General features: G+C 44.4%; 1 long non-coding RNA gene across 2 annotated transcripts in view; it reads right to left on the reverse strand.

Moving 5' to 3' along the window:
• Nucleotides 1-4113, reverse strand: part of LOC110404588 — a 51784-nt gene extending 47671 nt beyond the window's left edge. Inside the window, exons 1-2 of one of the 2 annotated variants that reach the window (XR_002442334.1) lie at nt 897-4113; nt 346-499 (exon numbers count right to left, since the gene is read on the reverse strand). This is a non-coding gene — a long non-coding RNA (uncharacterized LOC110404588). The remainder of the gene's footprint in view (nt 1-345; nt 500-896) is intronic. The other variant, XR_002442333.1, reaches the window with a different exon arrangement.

Consider the following 6000-nt stretch of genomic DNA (forward strand, 5'->3'; position numbering starts at 1 on the left):
AAGATTGCTTCTTCAGTAGTGCTGCATTTGGGTGAATCATAACTTAAGCAGAAATGTCATATCCCCATTATGTAAGATCTTTTAGACTCAAATCGAGATCACCAGGAAGAACAAAAACAAAAGTAACTCAGCTAACCAAAATTAATTCTAAGGCAAGTTCCTCTGCTCTGATTCAATGTACTTATATTATTAAGTAAGTCAACCAGTAATAAAGCATTGTTCTCTGCCTTGAAGTCACCACGCTGTAGTTCTCCCTCTCAGCCCCGCAGGCTGCGAGCTCCATCATTCATGGAATTCTCAGACCAGAAGGGAATACTATGTTGAGAAACATAATATTTGACTCACCCCCACGCTGAGTCACTCTGGGACATTTTAGCACCCGAAGTCTGACCTGAACTGCCGGCTCCAGTTGTCTGCCACCGGCTCTCCTCTGCTTTCAGTTGCTAATTGCTGTGATTTGGCTGCAAGTCAACGCAGGTCAATTATTTGTTCCGGCGACCTGTAGGGCCGTATCTTCAATTAGAGCGACTATACTTAAAGCAAAGTTAACTGCATTGTACCCTGACCGCGCTCGTTACATGAAGGAAACACCTGCTGCAACCCGTCCCGCCTGCTCCCTCATACGGGCTGCGAGCAGAGCACACGCAAACCCCTTCCATGAGCGAGACTAAATGCTAGATTTCTTGGAGCTGAGCAAATCAGGTCGCCGTGCGGCTACGGGGAGCCCTTCCAGGAGCAGGGCAGCGGGCTGACCTCGGGCTGCGCTCCGCGGGGCGGCAGGGCTCGGGGCCAGCACTTCCAGCGACCGTCACCGGCAAAGCAGAAAATTCAATTAACGCACGGCCAATTAAGATAGATTCGGGTGGCGAAAAGCGCAGACAAAATTAAATGCTCACCTCTTCTCCCCCGAGCAGTGCGGAGCGATGGGGTGAGGGGCTGCACCCACCGCTCCCTTTCTGCTGCTCTCCCCGCCTCGCGCTTTCCACGTGCAGGCTCTCCACAGTTTGCAGCACCTCCTCGCGCCCGCAGTTCTCACTGCTTCTCACACTTCTTTCCCCTCGTTCCTCACCGCCAGCTAGCGTTTTTTTTTTTTTTTTTTTTTTTTTTTGCTCTCTTAAATTCTCCCCCTCCGAGGCACCGCGCTAAGTGACCAGCTGTGCCATGAAGCGGGGCTGCAGAACCAGCTGGGGCTGATTGCGACAGCTGGAGCTGCCTGGAACCTTCCAGAACCTTCTGGATGCCCCACACAGGAGCACAAACAAAGGCGCAGATCGCAACAGAGACTGCCACCTCTATTACGCAGCACTTATTTGGGAAGCGTGGCCTAGGTTATGAGCTTATAAGCTTTGTAATGTGGAAAGCAGTGAAGGAGAAACAAGGATAAGGTGTCCCTGCAAAAGAAGCTGGCATTCAGGAAGAGCAATGGAAGGATAGGGGGTCCCTGCAAAACAAGATGAAGCTGGGAAGAAGAGTTTTGATCACAAGGATCTGGTTAAACAAACTTATTTTGCAGATACATGACAGGAGATGCTAGCTTAGCACCTGCGTGTAAATCGTGTTTGCTGGATGGAACAAAGAGTGATGGATTTTACAGGATGCAAAGATAGTTCTAGTTGGGCAAAGCAACAAGCTCTGAATCCAGATGACAAAGTGTGTGTAGACAAAGGAAACAAACGGGGTACTTACTGGGGGTGGATGGCTGATAGGTGAATGGATAAGAATGTGAACCCCGAGTAGCTCAGCCTATGGAGAAAGGGCTCACCAGCATCGGGGTACAGGGATAAAAGAGGGGCTGTGTCCCCCAGTACTTGGAGACCCCCCACAGGGGTGTGCCTCAGTGGACTCTCCCTTTACTCGAATGAAGAAAGGTGGAGACTCTCCTCTGTCTCTTTGGGATAAATATGATTGAGCAAGCTTATTGGAGCCGAAATTTTCCTGACAGCAGGATGGCCTCCATCCACCTCATGACCCCAAGCTGCTACTGAAATCGGACTTTTGTGCCATTGATACCCACCATTCTTTGCTGGATTGTCTGCACGGAGACCCCAGAGGAACTGGCAGCTTGCCCTGAGCGCTGCTTCCCGACTTAGAGCTGCCTTCTGCATGCTGCCAGTGAGACACTTTGGGAGCCGTTTAATATGTGCAACGCCGATTTTGTATAGCGATAATTGTTTTTAATCAGAATGTTGTGCAGTACTAAGTCAAACACATTACAGAAGTCTAAATATATTATGTCAACACAACTACTTTAAATTAAGCAGAGCTAGGCCCAACTCAAGAGCTGTTCATTAGGAAGTAGTGTTGATTTAGTAGGTAACTATCTTGCCCCAGAAGAACTGTTATCCTATTAATTTTTCCTGGGATGGAGCTGCTGGGAGGGAAAGAGGAGCACTGCAATACTGTGGCCCCTCTACTGCAGGGTACATACAGCAGAGGGTATGGCAGCATTTCATGTGTGTCATAGCGACATTCAGTCCTGGCAGATAAGATACCATCACTGTTATCTTTTTGATAGCATAGGTACTGCAGACCTCCCTGTTGTCTGTGGTAATTAAACATCAAGATGCCTATTCTCAGTGTGACCGTGTTATTGTGAGAGGGTGAAAACCTTGAAAGCTGTCCAGGGGTTAATTTTGTAGATATATTGCTTTTTTAAAAATGGTTCATAGAACCATTTTGTATAGACAGTAATGGACTCATTTTTCAAAGGTGCTGATCAATGGAGGTAGCATATGAGCAGCAGACTGTACAGGCTTAAAAGAAAAGATGGCCAAGATGCTCTCTGTGCTGTTCCCCTGACATGAGACAGAAATCTCTGCTTATGCATTCCTCTGCCACTTATTTGAAACCAATTTAAATTGGGTATTAAAAGTTGTAGGTAGTGTTCACCATGCAGAAAACAGACAAGGGATAATGAAAAAGGGACGTGGCATAAGTAAACAGGCTCCTGACTCCTGCCATTCCCTCTTGGCAATGCCTTTTGTGAAAAGGGAGGAAAGGAAAAGAAAACCTTTTGCTTCAGCTGGCAGAGTGATATCATATACAAATTGTCTTTAAAGTGCACTCTAAGTGAGTTAAAGTAACTAACCAACCTTAATGATTGTCCTTCAGTCCTTCAGTGTTTTTTCTTTTGTTCTAAAGAGGAGTACAAGTATCTGCTTTTCTTCAGTTTTGGCCTCTCTGCTCTTTAGACCCCAAGTCTAACAAAGCTGTATTTTAGCCCCTATCCCCATGCCAGCGTGTGAAGCACGTACAGACCATCACAATCTGTTCATATTAAAGGTATTATTTTGATTCTTAAGCATTGTATGGGCTTTACATTTTCCAGTAACTGTATTTTTCTCAGGAAAAGAAAACCTGAGATGCAAAACAGTATGGAATAAGCTCTCATTCTCAGTCACATTTACTGTACACAGAGAAGATTTATATGAGTGGGAGACGAGAGGCTGTCTATCCACCAGAACTGATGCCCTGAACCACTCCTACGCAGTGATGATTTCTGTTTTAGCCTCTACCACAGGTCCTGTCACAGTGAGGGCTATGGTTCAGCAGCTAGAAAGTGCACTGTGAGCCCAGCATTTTCTGTGGCCTCGTACAGAGCTGTGAAATCCTGCTCACGAACCATGTTTTCCTCCAGCCAGGCCTTCCGGATCAGTAAGCAGAAGGGGACAGTAGGTTCACCTGTTAGTGTGACCACTGTTTGTTGACCATGCGAAGTGCAGGCTTTAGCTGGACCCATTAAAGCCAACTCATTGGTACATTCTCCCCATCCTCTGTGAAATTCTACAGTCTCTCTCAGAGGCTCATGTTTTTGTACACAACCCAAGGTGCACCATGTGTGTTGAGGATATTTTGAACAGCGGAGGAGAACCACCCACCACCCTGGCTAAAATTCAGATTAATTAAGACCCCCTCCAGTCTCTGCTTCCTGATGATTAAAGGCTAGAGATAGCCTGCAGAGATGACACCTGTCAGCATGAGTTATCAAAATACATGAAGCGGTCACGTAGCGGTGTGTCGGCTGGTTTTTTAACTAAAGGAAGTGCTCTGTTTAACTCAAGTAGTTTTAACTACCACCAGATCTTCAGCATAAGAAGTGATTACAAAGCTATAACCCATTTTGAAAAAGGAAGACAGCAAGGCCAAATTAAACTGGCAGGTTTGGAAATTTAAATTCAGTGGCAGCTCAAGTTATACACTACTCTCAGGTAAAAAAAAAAAAAAAAAAAAAAACTAATTTATTTTAAAGACTCATTTTCCACAAATGGCTGAGCTGTTTAAGTTAAAGTGAATAAATACCTAATGAGCCATTAAAGTCTATAAGACTGTATGGCCTCCGGGCACTGGTACCTGGATTCAGCCAATTATAGTTCCGTACGGTAAGATGAAGACATCAGGTTGTTATTGGAATATATAAAGGTTGAAGGCACTGTTAATAAGTCACTACAGGATGTGATAAAATTGTTTAAACTGTTTAAAAACTCTCAATGTGTTTTGCTAGACACATTTTTACTGCTAGGTTTTTCCCCCATAAAGTCTAATCCTTTCTTTGCACAGCCTTGAGAACTACGCTCTGCAATATTGCATTAATACCAAAATGTGATTTGTTTCTACATTTCCACGTTTTTAGCACGTACTCTGGAGGTTATGAAATATTAATAGCAGCAATTCTTCAACCATGGCATGGAGAGAACAGGAAGGAAAAGAAAGAAATTAAGGAAATACCAAAAAGTGTTTTTTAAAACCAAAGCAACTGTCCAAGCAAAGAGCCGTAAATTGTGAAAGCTCTATTTGCCTGTAAGCAATACCAACCTCATGGAAATTATTCACACATAGCTCCTATATATCTATCCCTACGTCTTTTCAAGCTGAAGAACCCTGCCTGCTCATAATTAGAATTTTCTTATGTTGAATCTGTTTATTAATCTTTAATTATTTTACCCCATGGAGCCAAGCATATAAGATTTGACTATACAACCCAAATACATAATGAGAAACATGAGAAATCACCCTGAACACATAGGCACTAGTCTTGCAAAGATTTATATATGTGCATAATTTTCATCCCCCAGGTTTAAGTTTTCCAAGGGGAGCACTGATTTGTCCTCTCCCTGACTCACCCCTGAGGCATGTGTTCTTGGAGTACTGCACAACTTCTTTGCCTTCTTTTAAACCCTTCAGCATCATCAAGCCCACCGAAAGTCAGGCCTGGCTAACCCAGACACACCACACCACAAGATTTTGGTGCTTCCTCTTCTTTTCTCTGAGCTTGCTGCTCCTCTCTCCATCTGTTTTCTCTTGATTTTACCTGGCAGGCTTTTGGGGCAGTCTTTTTTATTGCGTCTGCACAGCATTTAGTGCAGTAGCATCCTGATCTCTCTCCAGGGCTACTTGCTGTGGGGCTACCCAGCTTAACCAACTCATGTAAAGGCAGCGCATCAGGGGGTGGTTAATGGGACAATTCACAGGGCCTAAGGTTAAGCATATGAATAAATACACAGAGTGAAAGGCTGCCTGATAAGAGGCTGAAACATTCCATTTGTTAAAGTCACCAAAGCCTTTTAACGGGAGAAAGTTCTCAGTACCATTTTCTTTATGACTTGCTCTCCTCTGACTTAAGTAGCAGTTATTTAAAGAATTGTGATTCTGTCTTAAGAACTACCATATAAAAGCCATAGACCACACTATATTTTTACAAGCATATTACAAACCTCCCTGACTGATCAAGGTTTCTGACAGGCACATTTACACATTTTCATTCCCCCTGCTTTCTCACATAAATGTACTGAAGGTTAAAAGCACACAGCGTCGCTGGCACAGCTTTATTTCCCAGCAGCATAACTTGCAGAAAGACTTATGTTCGAGCCTTGAACCAGGGAGCATCTGGCCTTGTCCCCTCCTGTGCCTGGAGCAGAGCTTTGGGCCAGAGTGCTGCTGAATTATCACCGGTGACTAATTCAGTTTTTCCCACTGTCACAGTTCTATTCTGTTTTGGCTCAA

This window comes from Numida meleagris, chromosome 10, assembly GCF_002078875.1.
Source record: "Numida meleagris isolate 19003 breed g44 Domestic line chromosome 10, NumMel1.0, whole genome shotgun sequence".
Lineage (NCBI taxonomy): Eukaryota > Metazoa > Chordata > Aves > Galliformes > Numididae > Numida > Numida meleagris.